Below are 16223 nucleotides of genomic sequence, written 5' to 3'. Positions count from 1 at the left end.
AGCTAAACACTGCAAGACTGTTTTACAGTTGAAGCAAGGATAAAATATCAACTCTAGTGATGAGACACTTGCTGTAATGACTTCCAACTCAGACGGGACTTAAACCCACAACCACTGGCTTAGGAGAACAGTGCCTTATCCATTATGCCAGTGGTGCTTACTGAAGTCCTTATTTAAGACTGATAGGGTTTTAATAGTCAATTATTTATTTAAAAAAAAAATTTGAAGCTGTTTACTGTGTTCTTTGCATTACCAAGTCCAGCAAGAAATGTGCTGGTACTATCCAGAGCTGTCAGTATGGATTATCTTGCTATATTGCAGAAAATCAATTTGATGCAACTGCTTTACCAACAGTATGTTATTCTTTTCCATTGCTGTTTTGTTGGCTGACTGAAGGAAGATATGCAGTGCATTTGAACCAAAGCAGATGTGTGCTGACAACTTAAATGCACAATCATGTTTGTGTGTTTTCTTTCTTTCTTCCATCCTTTGTAATATCATATTAAATATGAAGGCTACCAGTTTATAATCAATGACATAAGATAAGGAAAAAAAACAGTATACAAAGATTCTCCAGGTGAGGCTTGAACTCACAACCTCGGCATTGCTCAACAGATACTGTCTTATAAGTACCGCGCGCTGACCAATTGCGCCACTGGAGCGCTTTGCAACATTGTTTGGTTATGCTAGATGTGGATTTTATTCAATGCAATCAGTACAGTCATAAGAATTGGAAAAAAAAATCATTTTTGGTGATGAATGATGAGCAACAAAGGAACATGCATGCCAGATTGTACTTAAATAAGCTGTCCACAGTGATAGAAAATGTTTAAAAAAAACAACAACAATGTTATCATAATAAATGTCATATTTTAGCTTCTGTGGTCATTTTTTGCAAGCTAAACACTGCAAGACTGTTTTACAGTTGAAGCAAGGATAACATATCAACTCTAGTGATGAGACACTTGCTGTAATGACTTCCACCCCATATGGAACTTGGACCCCCTGTCTTAGGAGGGCAGTGACTTATCCATTATGCCAGTGGTGCTTACTGATGTTCTTATTTAAGACTGTTAGGTTTTTAATAGTCAATTATTTATTTTTGAGGAAAATGTGAAGCTGTTTACTGTGTTCTTTGCATTACCAAGTACAGCAAGAAATGTGCTGGTACTATTCAGAGCTGTCAGTATGGATTATCATGCTATATTGCAGAAAATCAATTTGATGCAACTGCTTTACCAACAGTATGTTATTCTTTTCCATTGCTGTTTTGTTGGCTGACTGAAGGAAGATATGCAGTGCATTTGAACCAAAGCAGATGTGTGCTGACAACTTAAATGCACAATCATGTTTGTGTGTTTTCTTTCTTTCTTCCATCCTTTGTAATATCATATTAAATATTAAGGCTACCAGTTTATAATCAATGACTAATGACATAAGATAAGGAAAAAAAACAGTATACAAAGATTCTCCAGGTGAGGCTTGAACTCACAACCGCGGCATTGCTCAACAGATACTGTCTTATAAGTACCGCGCGCTGACCAATTGCGCCACTGGAGCGCTTTGCAACATTGTTTGGTTATGCTAGATGTGGATTTTATTCAATGCAATCAGTACAGTCATAAGAATTGAAAAAAAAAAATCATTTTTGGTAATGAATGATGAGCAACAAAGGAACATGCATGCCAGATTGTACTTAAATAAGCTGTCCACAGTGATAGAAAATGTTTAAAAAAAACAACAACAATGTTATCATAATAAATGTCATATTTTAGCTTCTGTGGTCATTTTTTGCAAGCTAAACACTGCAAGACTGTTTTACAGTTGAAGCAAGGATAAAATATCAACTCTAGTGATGAGACACTTGCTGTAATGACTTCCACCCCATATGGAACTTGGACCCCCTGTCTTAGGAGGGCAGTGACTTATCCATTATGCCAGTGGTGCTTACTGATGTTCTTATTTAAGACTGTTAGGTTTTTAATAGTCAATTATTTATTTTTGAGGAAAAAGTGAAGCTGTTTACTGTGTTCTTTGCATTACCAAGTACAGCAAGAAATGTGCTGGTACTATTCAGAGCTGTCAGTATGGATTATCATGCTATATTGCAGAAAATCAATTTGATGCAACTGCTTTACCAATAGTATGTTAATCTTTTCCATTGCTGTTTTGTTGGCTGACTGAAGGAAGATATGCAGTGCATTTGAACCAAAGCAGATGTGTGCTGACAACTTAAATGCACAATCATGTTTGTGTTTTTGCTTTCTTTCTTCCATCCTTTGTAATATCATATTAAATATTAAGGTAGCAGTTTATAATCAATGACTTATGACATAAGAAAAGGAAAAAAACAGTATACAAAGATGCTCCAGGTGAGGTTTGAACTCACAACCTCGGCATTGCTCAACAGATACTGTCTTATAAGTACCGCGCGCTGACCAATTGCGCCACTGGAGCTCTTTGCAGCATTAATTGGTTATGCTAGATGTGGATTTTATTCAATACAATCAGTACAGTCATAAGAATTGAAAAAGAAAATCATTTTTGGTGATGAATGATGAGCAACAAAGGAACATGCATGCCAGATGGCACTTGAATAAGCTGTCCACGGTGATAGAAAAGGTTTAAAAAACAACAACAATGTTATCATAATTAATGTCATATTTTAGCTTCTGTGGTCATTTTTTACAAGCTAAACACTGCAAGACTGTTTTACAGTTGAAGCAAGGATAAAATATCAACTCTAGTGATGAGACACTTGCTGTAATGACTTCCACCCCATATAGGACTTGGACCCCCTGGCTTACGAGGGCAGTGACTTATCCATTATGGCAGTGGTACTTACTGATGTTCTTATTTAAGACTGTTAGGTTTTTAATAGTCAATTATTTATTTTTGAGGAAAAAGTGAAGCTGTTTACTGTGTTCTTTGCATTACCAAGTCCAGCAAGAAATGTGCTGGTACTATCCAGAGCTGTCAGTATGGATTATCATGCTATATTGCAGAAAATCAATTTGATGCAACTGCTTTACCAACAGTATGTTAATCTTTTCCATTGCTGTTTTGTTGGCTGACTGAAGGAAGATATGCAGTGCATTTGAACCAAAGCAGATGTGTGCTGACAACTTAAATGCACTATCATGTTTGTGTTTTTTCTTTCTTTCTTCCATCCTTTGTAATATCATATTAAATATTAAGGTAGCAGTTTATAATCAATGACTAATGACATAAGAAAAGGAAAAAAACAGTATACAAAGTTGCTCCAGGTGAGGCTTGAACTCACAACCTCAGCATTGCTCAACAGATACTGTCTTATAAGTACCACGCGCTGACCAATTGCGCCACTGGAGCACTTTGCAGCATTGATTGGTTATGCTAGATGTGGATTTTATTTAATACAATCAGTACAGTCATAAGAATTGGGAAAAAAAAATCATTTTTGGTAATGAATGATGAGCAACAAAGGAACATGCATGCCAGATGGCACTTGAATAAGCTGTCCACGGTGATAGAAAAGGTTTAAAAAACAACAACAACAATGTTATCATAATTAATGTCATATTTTAGCTTCTGTGGTCACTTTTTACAAGCTAAACACTGCAAGACTGTTTTACAGTTGAAGCAAGGATAAAATATCAACTCTAGCGATGAGACACTTGCTGTAATGACTTCCAACTCAGACGGGACTTAAACCCACAACCACTGGCTTAGGAGAACAGTGCCTTATCCATTATGCCAGTGGTGCTTACTGATGCCCTTATTTAAGACTGATAGGTTTTTAATAGTCAATTATTTATTTTTTGAAAAAATATGAAGCTGTTTACTGTGTTCTTTGCATTACCAAGTCCAGCAAGTAATGTGCTGGTACTATCCAGAGCTGTCAGTATGGATTATCATGCTATATTGCAGAAAATCAATTTGAGGCAACTGCTTTACCAACAGTATGTTAATCTTTTCCATTGCTGTTTTGTTGGCTGACTGAAGGAAGATATGCAGTGCATTTGAACCAAAGCAGATGTGTGCTGACAACTTAAATGCACTAACATGTTTGTGTTTTTTCTTTCTTTCTTCCATCCTTTGTAATATCATATTAAATATTAAGGTAGCAGTTTATAATCAATGACTAATGACATAAGAAAAGGAAAAAAACAGTATACAAAGTTGCTCCAGGTGAGGCTTGAACTCACAACCTCAGCATTGCTCAACAGATACTGTCTTATAAGTACCACGCGCTGACCAATTGCGCCACTGGAGCACTTTGCAGCATTGATTGGTTATGCTAGATGTGGATTTTATTTAATACAATCAGTACAGTCATAAGAATTGGGAAAAAAAAATCATTTTTGGTAATGAATGATGAGCAACAAAGGAACATGCATGCCAGATGGCACTTGAATAAGCTGTCCACGGTAATAGAAAAGGTTTAAAAAACAACAACAACAATGTTATCATAATTAATGTCATATTTTAGCTTCTGTGGTCATTTTTTACAAGCTAAACAATGCAAGACTGTTTTACAGTTGAAGCAAGGATAAAATATCAACTGTAGTGATGAGACACTTGCTGTAATGACTTCCACCCCATATAGGACTTGGACCCTCTGGCTTACGAGGGCAGTGACTTATCCATTATGGCAGTGGTACTTACTGATGTTCTTATTTAAGACTGTTAGGTTTTTAATAGTCAATTATTTATTTTTGAGGAAAAAGTGAAGCTGTTTACTGTGTTCTTTGCATTACCAAGTCCAGCAAGAAATGTGCTGGTACTATCCAGAGCTGTCAGTATGGATTATCATGCTATATTGCAGAAAATCAATTTGATGCAACTGCTTTACCAACAGTATGTTAATCTTTTCCATTGCTGTTTTGTTGGCTGACTGAAGGAAGATATGCAGTGCATTTGAACCAAAGCAGATGTGTGCTGACAAGTTAAATGCACAATCATGTTTGTGTTTTTTCTTTCTTTCTTCCATCCTTTGTAATATCATATTAAATATTAAGGTAGCAGTTTATAATCAATGACTAATGACATAAGAAAAGGAAAAAAACAGTATACAAAGATGCTCCAGGTGAGGCTTGAACTCACAACCTCAGCATTGCTCAACAGATACTGTCTTATAAGTACCGCGCGCTTACCAATTGCGCCACTGGAGCACTTTGCAGCGTTAATTGGTTATGCTAGATGTGGATTTTATTCAATACAATCAGTACAACCATAAGAATTGAAAATGAAAATCATTTTCGGTGATGAATGATGAGCAACAAAGGAACATGCATGCTAGAAGCACTTGAATAAGCTGTCCACGGTGATAGAAAAGGTTTAAAAAACAACAACAACAATGTTATCATAATTAATGTCATATTTTAGCTTCTGTGGTCACTTTTTACAAGCTAAACACTGCAAGACTGTTTTACAGTTGAAGCAAGGATAAAATATCAACTCTACTGATGAGACACTTGCTGTAATGACTTCCAACTCAGACAGGACTTAAACCCACAACCACTGGATTAGGAGTACAGTGCCTTATCCATTATGCCAGTGGTGCTTACTGATGTCCTTATTTAAGACTGATAGGTTTTTAATAGTCAATTATTTATTTTTGAAAAAAAATTGAAGCTGTTTACTGTGTTCTTTGCATTACCAAGTCCAGCAAGAAATGTGCAGGTACTATCCAGAGCTGTCAGTATGGATTATCATGCTATATTGCAGAAAATCAATTTGATGCAACTGCTTTACCAACAGTATGTTATTCTTTTCCATTGCTGTTTTGTTGGCTGACTGAAGGAAGATATGCAGTGCATTTGAACCAAAGCAGATGTGTGCTGACAACTTAAATGCACAATCACGTTTGTGTTTTTTCTTTCTTTCTTCCATCCTTTGTAATATCATATTAAATATTAAGGTAGCAGTTTATAATCAATGACTAATGACATAAGAAAAGGAAAAAAAAACAGTATACAAAGATGCTCCAGGTGAGGCTTGAACTCACAACCTCGGCATTGCTCAACAGATACTGTCTTATAAGTACCTCGTGCTGACCAATTGCGCCACTGGAGCTCTTTGCAGCATTAATTGGTTATGCTAGATGTGGATTTTATTCAATACAATCAGTACAGTCATAAGAATTGAAAAAGAAAATAATTTTTGGTGATGAATGATGAGCAACAAAGGAACATGCATGCCAGATGGCACTTGAATAAGCTGTCCACGGTGATAGAAAAGGTTTAAAAAACAACAACAACAATGTTATCATAATTAATGTCATATTTTAGCTTCTGTGGTCACTTTTTACAAGCTAAACACTGCAAGACTGTTTTACAGTTGAAGCAAGGATAAAATATCAACTCTAGCGATGAGACACTTGCTGTAATGACTTCCAACTCAGACGGGACTTAAACCCACAACCACTGGCTTAGGAGAACAGTGCCTTATCCATTATGCCAGTGGTGCTTACTGATGCCCTTATTTAAGACTGATAGGTTTTTAATAGTCAATTATTTATTTTTTGAAAAAATATGAAGCTGTTTACTGTGTTCTTTGCATTACCAAGTCCAGCAAGTAATGTGCTGGTACTATCCAGAGCTGTCAGTATGGATTATCATGCTATATTGCAGAAAATCAATTTGAGGCAACTGCTTTACCAACAGTATGTTAATCTTTTCCATTGCTGTTTTGTTGGCTGACTGAAGGAAGATATGCAGTGCATTTGAACCAAAGCAGATGTGTGCTGACAACTTAAATGCACTAACATGTTTGTGTTTTTTCTTTCTTTCTTCCATCCTTTGTAATATCATATTAAATATTAAGGTAGCAGTTTATAATCAATGACTAATGACATAAGAAAAGGAAAAAAACAGTATACAAAGTTGCTCCAGTTGAGGCTTGAACTCACAACCTCAGCATTGCTCAACAGATACTGTCTTATAAGTACCACGCGCTGACCAATTGCGCCACTGGAGCACTTTGCAGCATTGATTGGTTATGCTAGATGTGGATTTTATTTAATACAATCAGTACAGTCATAAGAATTGGGAAAAAAAAATCATTTTTGGTAATGAATGATGAGCAACAAAGGAACATGCATGCCAGATGGCACTTGAATAAGCTGTCCACGGTAATAGAAAAGGTTTAAAAAACAACAACAACAATGTTATCATAATTAATGTCATATTTTAGCTTCTGTGGTCATTTTTTACAAGCTAAACAATGCAAGACTGTTTTACAGTTGAAGCAAGGATAAAATATCAACTGTAGTGATGAGACACTTGCTGTAATGACTTCCACCCCATATAGGACTTGGACCCTCTGGCTTACGAGGGCAGTGACTTATCCATTATGGCAGTGGTACTTACTGATGTTCTTATTTAAGACTGTTAGGTTTTTAATAGTCAATTATTTATTTTTGAGGAAAAAGTGAAGCTGTTTACTGTGTTCTTTGCATTACCAAGTCCAGCAAGAAATGTGCTGGTACTATCCAGAGCTGTCAGTATGGATTATCATGCTATATTGCAGAAAATCAATTTGATGCAACTGCTTTACCAACAGTATGTTAATCTTTTCCATTGCTGTTTTGTTGGCTGACTGAAGGAAGATATGCAGTGCATTTGAACCAAAGCAGATGTGTGCTGACAAGTTAAATGCACAATCATGTTTGTGTTTTTTCTTTCTTTCTTCCATCCTTTGTAATATCATATTAAATATTAAGGTAGCAGTTTATAATCAATGACTAATGACATAAGAAAAGGAAAAAAACAGTATACAAAGATGCTCCAGGTGAGGCTTGAACTCACAACCTCAGCATTGCTCAACAGATACTGTCTTATAAGTACCGCGCGCTTACCAATTGCGCCACTGGAGCACTTTGCAGCGTTAATTGGTTATGCTAGATGTGGATTTTATTCAATACAATCAGTACAACCATAAGAATTGAAAATGAAAATCATTTTCGGTGATGAATGATGAGCAACAAAGGAACATGCATGCTAGAAGCACTTGAATAAGCTGTCCACGGTGATAGAAAAGGTTTAAAAAACAACAACAACAATGTTATCATAATTAATGTCATATTTTAGCTTCTGTGGTCACTTTTTACAAGCTAAACACTGCAAGACTGTTTTACAGTTGAAGCAAGGATAAAATATCAACTCTACTGATGAGACACTTGCTGTAATGACTTCCAACTCAGACGGGACTTAAACCCACAACCACTGGATTAGGAGTACAGTGCCTTATCCATTATGCCAGTGGTGCTTACTGATGTCCTTATTTAAGACTGATAGGTTTTTAATAGTCAATTATTTATTTTTGAAAAAAAATTGAAGCTGTTTACTGTGTTCTTTGCATTACCAAGTCCAGCAAGAAATGTGCAGGTACTATCCAGAGCTGTCAGTATGGATTATCATGCTATATTGCAGAAAATCAATTTGATGCAACTGCTTTACCAACAGTATGTTATTCTTTTCCATTGCTGTTTTGTTGGCTGACTGAAGGAAGATATGCAGTGCATTTGAACCAAAGCAGATGTGTGCTGACAACTTAAATGCACAATCATGTTTGTGTTTTTTCTTTCTTTCTTCCATCCTTTGTAATATCATATTAAATATTAAGGTAGCAGTTTATAATCAATGACTAATGACATAAGAAAAGGAAAAAAAAACAGTATACAAAGATGCTCCAGGTGAGGCTTGAACTCACAACCTCGGCATTGCTCAACAGATACTGTCTTATAAGTACCTCGTGCTGACCAATTGCGCCACTGGAGCTCTTTGCAGCATTAATTGGTTATGCTAGATGTGGATTTTATTCAATACAATCAGTACAGTCATAAGAATTGAAAAAGAAAATAATTTTTGGTGATGAATGATGAGCAACAAAGGAACATGCATGCCAGATGGCACTTGAATAAGCTGTCCACAGTGATAGAAAAGGTTTAAAAAACAACAACAACAATGTTATCATAATTAATGTCATATTTTAGCTTCTGTGGTCACTTTTTACAAGCTAAACACTGCAAGACTGTTTTACAGTTGAAGCAAGGATAAAATATCAACTCTAGCGATGAGACACTTGCTGTAATGACTTCCAACTCAGACGGGACTTAAACCCACAACCACTGGCTTAGGAGAACAGTGCCTTATCCATTATGCCAGTGGTGCTTACTGATGCCCTTATTTAAGACTGATAGGTTTTTAATAGTCAATTATTTATTTTTTGAAAAAATATGAAGCTGTTTACTGTGTTCTTTGCATTACCAAGTCCAGCAAGTAATGTGCTGGTACTATCCAGAGCTGTCAGTATGGATTATCATGCTATATTGCAGAAAATCAATTTGATGCAACTGCTTTACCAACAGTATGTTAATCTTTTCCATTGCTGTTTTGTTGGGAAAAAAAAGAATTGGGAAAAAAAAATCATTTTTGGTAATGAATGATGAGCAACAAAGGAACATGCATGCCAGATGGCACTTGAATAAGCTGTCCACGGTGATAGAAAAGGTTTAAAAAACAACAACAACAATGTTATCATAATTAATGTCATATTTTAGCTTCTGTGGTCATTTTTTACAAGCTAAACAATGCAAGACTGTTTTACAGTTGAAGCAAGGATAAAATATCAACTGTAGTGATGAGACACTTGCTGTAATGACTTCCACCCCATATAGGACTTGGACCCTCTGGCTTACGAGGGCAGTGACTTATCCATTATGGCAGTGGTACTTACTGATGTTCTTATTTAAGACTGTTAGGTTTTTAATAGTCAATTATTTATTTTTGAGGAAAAAGTGAAGCTGTTTACTGTGTTCTTTGCATTACCAAGTCCAGCAAGAAATGTGCTGGTACTATCCAGAGCTGTCAGTATGGATTATCATGCTATATTGCAGAAAATCAATTTGATGCAACTGCTTTACCAACAGTATGTTAATCTTTTCCATTGCTGTTTTGTTGGCTGACTGAAGGAAGATATGCAGTGCATTTGAACCAAAGCAGATGTGTGCTGACAAGTTAAATGCACAATCATTTTGTGTTTTTTCTTTCTTTCTTCCATCCTTTGTAATATCATATTAAATATTAAGGTAGCAGTTTATAATCAATGACTAATGACATAAGAAAAGGAAAAAAACAGTATACAAAGATGCTCCAGGTGAGGCTTGAACTCACAACCTCAGCATTGCTCAACAGATACTGTCTTATAAGTACCGCGCGCTTACCAATTGCGCCACTGGAGCACTTTGCAGCGTTAATTGGTTATGCTAGATGTGGATTTTATTCAATACAATCAGTACAACCATAAGAATTGAAAATGAAAATCATTTTCGGTGATGAATGATGAGCAACAAAGGAACATGCATGCTAGAAGCACTTGAATAAGCTGTCCACGGTGATAGAAAAGGTTTAAAAAACAACAACAACAATGTTATCATAATTAATGTCATATTTTAGCTTCTGTGGTCACTTTTTACAAGCTAAACACTGCAAGACTGTTTTACAGTTGAAGCAAGGATAAAATATCAACTCTACTAATGAGACACTTGCTGTAATGACTTCCAACTCAGACGGGACTTAAACCCACAACCACTGGATTAGGAGTACAGTGCCTTATCCATTATGCCAGTGGTGCTTACTGATGTCCTTATTTAAGACTGATAGGTTTTTAATAGTCAATTATTTATTTTTGAAAAAAAATTGAAGCTGTTTACTGTGTTCTTTGCATTACCAAGTCCAGCAAGAAATGTGCAGGTACTATCCAGAGCTGTCAGTATGGATTATCATGCTATATTGCAGAAAATCAATTTGATGCAACTGCTTTACCAACAGTATGTTATTCTTTTCCATTGCTGTTTTGTTGGCTGACTGAAGGAAGATATGCAGTGCATTTGAACCAAAGCAGATGTGTGCTGACAACTTAAATGCACAATCATGTTTGTGTTTTTTCTTTCTTTCTTCCATCCTTTGTAATATCATATTAAATATTAAGGTAGCAGTTTATAATCAATGACTAATGACATAAGAAAAGGAAAAAAAAACAGTATACAAAGATGCTCCAGGTGAGGCTTGAACTCACAATCTCGGCATTGCTCAATGGATACTGTCTTATAAGTACCGCGCGCTGACCAATTGCGCCACTGGAGCGCTTTGCAACATTGATTGGTTATGCTAGATGTGGATTTTATTCAATGCAATCAGTACAGTCATAAGAATTGAAAAAGAAAATCATTTTTGGTGATAAATGATGAGCAACAAAGGAACATGCATGCCAGATGGTACTTAAATAAGATGTCCACGGTGATAGAAAATGTTTAAAAAAAACAACAACAATGTTATCATAATAAATGTCATATTTTAGCTTCTGTGGTCATTTTTTGCAAGCTAAACACTGCAAGACTGTTTTACAGTCGAAGCAAGGATAAAATATCAATTCTAGTGATGAGACACTTGCTGTAATGACTTCCACCCCATATGGAACTTGGACCCCTGTCTTAGGAGGGCAGTGACTTATCCATTATGCCAGTGGTGCTTACTGATGTTCTTATTTAAGACTGTTAGGTTTTTAATAGTCAATTATTTATTTTTGAGGAAAAAGTGAAGCTGTTTACTGTGTTCTTTGCATTAACAAGTCCAGCAATAAATGTGCTGTTACTATCCAGAGCTGTCAGTATGGATTATCATGCTATATTGCAGAAAATCAATTTGATGCAACTGCTTTACCAACAGTATGTTAATCTTTTCCATTGCTGTTTTGTTGGCTGACTGAAGGAAGATATGCAGTGCATTTGAACCAAAGCAGATGTGTGCTGACAACTTAAATGCACAATCATGTTTGTGTTTTTTCTTTCTTTCTTCCATCCTTTGTAATATCATATTAAATATTAAGGTAGCAGTTTATAATCAATGACTAATGACATAAGAAAAGGAAAAAAAAACAGTATACAAAGATGCTCCAGGTGAGGCTTGAACTCACAACCTCGGCATTGCTCAACAGATACTGTCTTATAAGTTCCGCACGCTGACCAATTGCGCCACTGGAGCACTTTGCAGCATTAATTGGTTATGCTAGATGTGGATTTTATTCAATACAATCAGTACAGTCATAAGAATTGAAAAAGAAAATAATTTTTGGTGATGAATGATGATCAACAAAGAAACATGCATGCCAGATGGCACTTGAATAAGCTGTCCACGGTGATAGAAAAGGTTTAAAAAACAACAACAACAACAACAACAATGTTATCATAATTAATGACATATTTTAGCTTCTGTGGTCATTTTTTACAAGCTAAACACTGCAAGACTGTTTTACAGTTGAAGCAAGGATAAAATATCAACTCAAGTGATAAGACAATTGCTGTAATGACTTCCAACTCAGACAGGACTTAAACCCACAACCACTGGCTTAGGAGAACAGTGCCTTATCCATTATGCCAGTGGTGCTTACTGATGTCCTTATGTAAGACTGATAGGTTTTTAATAGTCAATTATTTATTTTTGAAAAAAAGTGAAGCTGTTTACTGTGTTCTTTGCATTACCAAGTCCAGCAAGAAATGTGCTGGTACTATCCAGAGCTGTCAGTATGGATTATTATGCTATATTGCAGAAAATCAATTTGATGCAACTGCTTTCCCAACAGTATGTTAATCTTTTCCATTGCTGTTTTGTTGGCTGACTGAAGGAAGATATGCAGTGCATTTGAACCAAAGCAGATGTTAAATATTAATTTAATCAATGACTAATGACATAAGAAAAGGTAAAAAAAAAATGGATAGAAAGATGCTCCAGGTGAGGCTTGAACTCACAACCTCAGCATTGCTCAACAGATACTGTCTTATAAGTACCGCGTGCTGACCAATTGCGCCACTAGAGCACTTTGCAGTGTTAATTGGTTATGCTAGATGTGGATTTTATTCAATACAATCAGTACAGTCATAAGAATTGAAAAAGAAAATCATTTTTGGTGATGAATGATGAGCAACAAAGGAACATGCATGCCAGATGGCACTTGAATAAGCTGTCCATGGTGATAGAAAAGGTTTAAAAAACAACAACAACAATGTTATCATAATTAATGTCATATTTTAGCTTCTGTGGTCATTTTTTACAAGCTAAACACTGCAAGACTGTTTTACAGTTAAAGCAAGGATAAAATATCAACTCTAGTGATGAGACATTTGCTGTAATGACTTCCAACTCAGACGGGACTTAAACCCACAACCACTGGCTTAGGAGAACAGTGCCTTATCCATTATGCCAGTGGTGCTTACTGATGTCCTTATTTAAGACTGATAGGTTTTTAATAGTCAATTATTTATTTTTGAAAAAAAGTGAAGCTGTTTACTGTGTTCTTTGCATTACCAAGTCCAGCAAGAAATGTGCTGGTACTATCCAGAGCTGTCAGTATGGATTATCATGCTATATTGCAGAAAATCAATTTGATGCAACTGCTTTACCAATAGTATGTTAATCTTTTCCATTGCTGTTTTGTTGGCTGACTGAAGGAAGATATGCAGTGCATTTGAACCAAAGCAGATGTTAAATATTAATTTAATCAATGACTAATGACATAAGAAAAGGAAAAAAAACAGGATAAAAAGATGCTCCAGGTGAGGCTTGAACTCACAACCTCTGCATTGCTCAACAGACACTGTCTTATAAGAACCGCGCGCTGACCAATTGCGCCACTGGAACACTTTGCAGCATTAATTGGTTATGCTAGATGTGGATTTTATTCAATACAATCAGTACAGTCATAAGAATTGAAAAAGAAAATAATTTTTGGTGATGAATGATGAGCAACAAAGGAACATGCATGCCAGATGGCACTTGAATAAGCTGTCCACAGTGATAGAAAAGGTTTAAAAAACAACAACAACAATGTTATCATAATTAATGTCATATTTTAGCTTCTGTGGTCACTTTTTACAAGCTAAACACTGCAAGACTGTTTTACAGTTGAAGCAAGGATAAAATATCAACTCTAGCGATGAGACACTTGCTGTAATGACTTCCAACTCAGACGGGACTTAAACCCACAACCACTGGCTTAGGAGAACAGTGCCTTATCCATTATGCCAGTGGTGCTTACTGATGCCCTTATTTAAGACTGATAGGTTTTTAATAGTCAATTATTTATTTTTTGAAAAAATATGAAGCTGTTTACTGTGTTCTTTGCATTACCAAGTCCAGCAAGTAATGTGCTGGTACTATCCAGAGCTGTCAGTATGGATTATCATGCTATATTGCAGAAAATCAATTTGATGCAACTGCTTTACCAACAGTATGTTAATCTTTTCCATTGCTGTTTTGTTGGGAAAAAAAAGAATTGGGAAAAAAAAATCATTTTTGGTAATGAATGATGAGCAACAAAGGAACATGCATGCCAGATGGCACTTGAATAAGCTGTCCACGGTGATAGAAAAGGTTTAAAAAACAACAACAACAATGTTATCATAATTAATGTCATATTTTAGCTTCTGTGGTCATTTTTTACAAGCTAAACAATGCAAGACTGTTTTACAGTTGAAGCAAGGATAAAATATCAACTGTAGTGATGAGACACTTGCTGTAATGACTTCCACCCCATATAGGACTTGGACCCTCTGGCTTACGAGGGCAGTGACTTATCCATTATGGCAGTGGTACTTACTGATGTTCTTATTTAAGACTGTTAGGTTTTTAATAGTCAATTATTTATTTTTGAGGAAAAAGTGAAGCTGTTTACTGTGTTCTTTGCATTACCAAGTCCAGCAAGAAATGTGCTGGTACTATCCAGAGCTGTCAGTATGGATTATCATGCTATATTGCAGAAAATCAATTTGATGCAACTGCTTTACCAACAGTATGTTAATCTTTTCCATTGCTGTTTTGTTGGCTGACTGAAGGAAGATATGCAGTGCATTTGAACCAAAGCAGATGTGTGCTGACAAGTTAAATGCACAATCATGTTTGTGTTTTTTCTTTCTTTCTTCCATCCTTTGTAATATCATATTAAATATTAAGGTAGCAGTTTATAATCAATGACTAATGACATAAGAAAAGGAAAAAAACAGTATACAAAGATGCTCCAGGTGAGGCTTGAACTCACAACCTCAGCATTGCTCAACAGATACTGTCTTATAAGTACCGCGCGCTTACCAATTGCGCCACTGGAGCACTTTGCAGCGTTAATTGGTTATGCTAGATGTGGATTTTATTCAATACAATCAGTACAACCATAAGAATTGAAAATGAAAATCATTTTCGGTGATGAATGATGAGCAACAAAGGAACATGCATGCTAGAAGCACTTGAATAAGCTGTCCACGGTGATAGAAAAGGTTTAAAAAACAACAACAACAATGTTATCATAATTAATGTCATATTTTAGCTTCTGTGGTCACTTTTTACAAGCTAAACACTGCAAGACTGTTTTACAGTTGAAGCAAGGATAAAATATCAACTCTACTAATGAGACACTTGCTGTAATGACTTCCAACTCAGACGGGACTTAAACCCACAACCACTGGATTAGGAGTACAGTGCCTTATCCATTATGCCAGTGGTGCTTACTGATGTCCTTATTTAAGACTGATAGGTTTTTAATAGTCAATTATTTATTTTTGAAAAAAAATTGAAGCTGTTTACTGTGTTCTTTGCATTACCAAGTCCAGCAAGAAATGTGCAGGTACTATCCAGAGCTGTCAGTATGGATTATCATGCTATATTGCAGAAAATCAATTTGATGCAACTGCTTTACCAACAGTATGTTATTCTTTTCCATTGCTGTTTTGTTGGCTGACTGAAGGAAGATATGCAGTGCATTTGAACCAAAGCAGATGTGTGCTGACAACTTAAATGCACAATCATGTTTGTGTTTTTTCTTTCTTTCTTCCATCCTTTGTAATATCATATTAAATATTAAGGTAGCAGTTTATAATCAATGACTAATGACATAAGAAAAGGAAAAAAAAACAGTATACAAAGATGCTCCAGGTGAGGCTTGAACTCACAATCTCGGCATTGCTCAATGGATACTGTCTTATAAGTACCGCACGCTGACCAATTGCGCCACTGGAGCGCTTTGCAACATTGATTGGTTATGCTAGATGTGGATTTTATTCAATGCAATCAGTACAGTCATAAGAATTGAAAAAGAAAATCATTTTTGGTGATAAATGATGAGCAACAAAGGAACATGCATGCCAGATGGTACTTAAATAAGATGTCCACGGTGATAGAAAATGTTTAAAAAAA

At 35.8% G+C, this 16223-nt stretch overlaps 10 non-coding genes across 10 annotated transcripts; all 10 read right to left on the bottom strand.

The window, feature by feature from the left end:
* Positions 1-569: 569 nt before the first annotated feature.
* TRNAI-UAU (transfer RNA isoleucine (anticodon UAU)) lies at positions 570-662 on the bottom strand. Its single transcript is given in 2 exon segments — positions 570-605; positions 625-662. It is a non-coding gene; the product is annotated as a tRNA-Ile (tRNA).
* Positions 663-2364: 1702 nt separating this feature from the next.
* TRNAI-UAU (transfer RNA isoleucine (anticodon UAU)) lies at positions 2365-2457 on the bottom strand. Its single transcript is given in 2 exon segments — positions 2365-2400; positions 2420-2457. It is a non-coding gene; the product is annotated as a tRNA-Ile (tRNA).
* An 801-nt stretch (positions 2458-3258) lies between these two features.
* TRNAI-UAU (transfer RNA isoleucine (anticodon UAU)) lies at positions 3259-3351 on the bottom strand. The gene is given in 2 exon segments: positions 3259-3294; positions 3314-3351. It is a non-coding gene; the product is annotated as a tRNA-Ile (tRNA).
* An 811-nt stretch (positions 3352-4162) lies between these two features.
* Positions 4163-4255, bottom strand: TRNAI-UAU (transfer RNA isoleucine (anticodon UAU)). The gene is given in 2 exon segments: positions 4163-4198; positions 4218-4255. It is a non-coding gene; the product is annotated as a tRNA-Ile (tRNA).
* An 805-nt stretch (positions 4256-5060) lies between these two features.
* On the bottom strand, positions 5061-5153 carry TRNAI-UAU (transfer RNA isoleucine (anticodon UAU)). Its single transcript is given in 2 exon segments — positions 5061-5096; positions 5116-5153. It is a non-coding gene; the product is annotated as a tRNA-Ile (tRNA).
* Positions 5154-7765: 2612 nt separating this feature from the next.
* On the bottom strand, positions 7766-7858 carry TRNAI-UAU (transfer RNA isoleucine (anticodon UAU)). Its single transcript is given in 2 exon segments — positions 7766-7801; positions 7821-7858. It is a non-coding gene; the product is annotated as a tRNA-Ile (tRNA).
* Positions 7859-10132: 2274 nt separating this feature from the next.
* Positions 10133-10225, bottom strand: TRNAI-UAU (transfer RNA isoleucine (anticodon UAU)). The gene is given in 2 exon segments: positions 10133-10168; positions 10188-10225. It is a non-coding gene; the product is annotated as a tRNA-Ile (tRNA).
* Positions 10226-11036: 811 nt separating this feature from the next.
* TRNAI-UAU (transfer RNA isoleucine (anticodon UAU)) lies at positions 11037-11129 on the bottom strand. The gene is given in 2 exon segments: positions 11037-11072; positions 11092-11129. It is a non-coding gene; the product is annotated as a tRNA-Ile (tRNA).
* Positions 11130-15050: 3921 nt separating this feature from the next.
* Positions 15051-15143, bottom strand: TRNAI-UAU (transfer RNA isoleucine (anticodon UAU)). The gene is given in 2 exon segments: positions 15051-15086; positions 15106-15143. It is a non-coding gene; the product is annotated as a tRNA-Ile (tRNA).
* An 811-nt stretch (positions 15144-15954) lies between these two features.
* Positions 15955-16047, bottom strand: TRNAI-UAU (transfer RNA isoleucine (anticodon UAU)). The gene is given in 2 exon segments: positions 15955-15990; positions 16010-16047. It is a non-coding gene; the product is annotated as a tRNA-Ile (tRNA).
* Positions 16048-16223: the final 176 nt, after the last annotated feature.

This window comes from Pseudophryne corroboree, unplaced genomic scaffold (genome assembly GCF_028390025.1).
Source record: "Pseudophryne corroboree isolate aPseCor3 unplaced genomic scaffold, aPseCor3.hap2 scaffold_1450, whole genome shotgun sequence".
NCBI classification, from domain to species: Eukaryota; Metazoa; Chordata; class Amphibia; order Anura; family Myobatrachidae; genus Pseudophryne; species Pseudophryne corroboree.
This window is presented reverse-complemented; position numbering and strand designations above follow the sequence as displayed.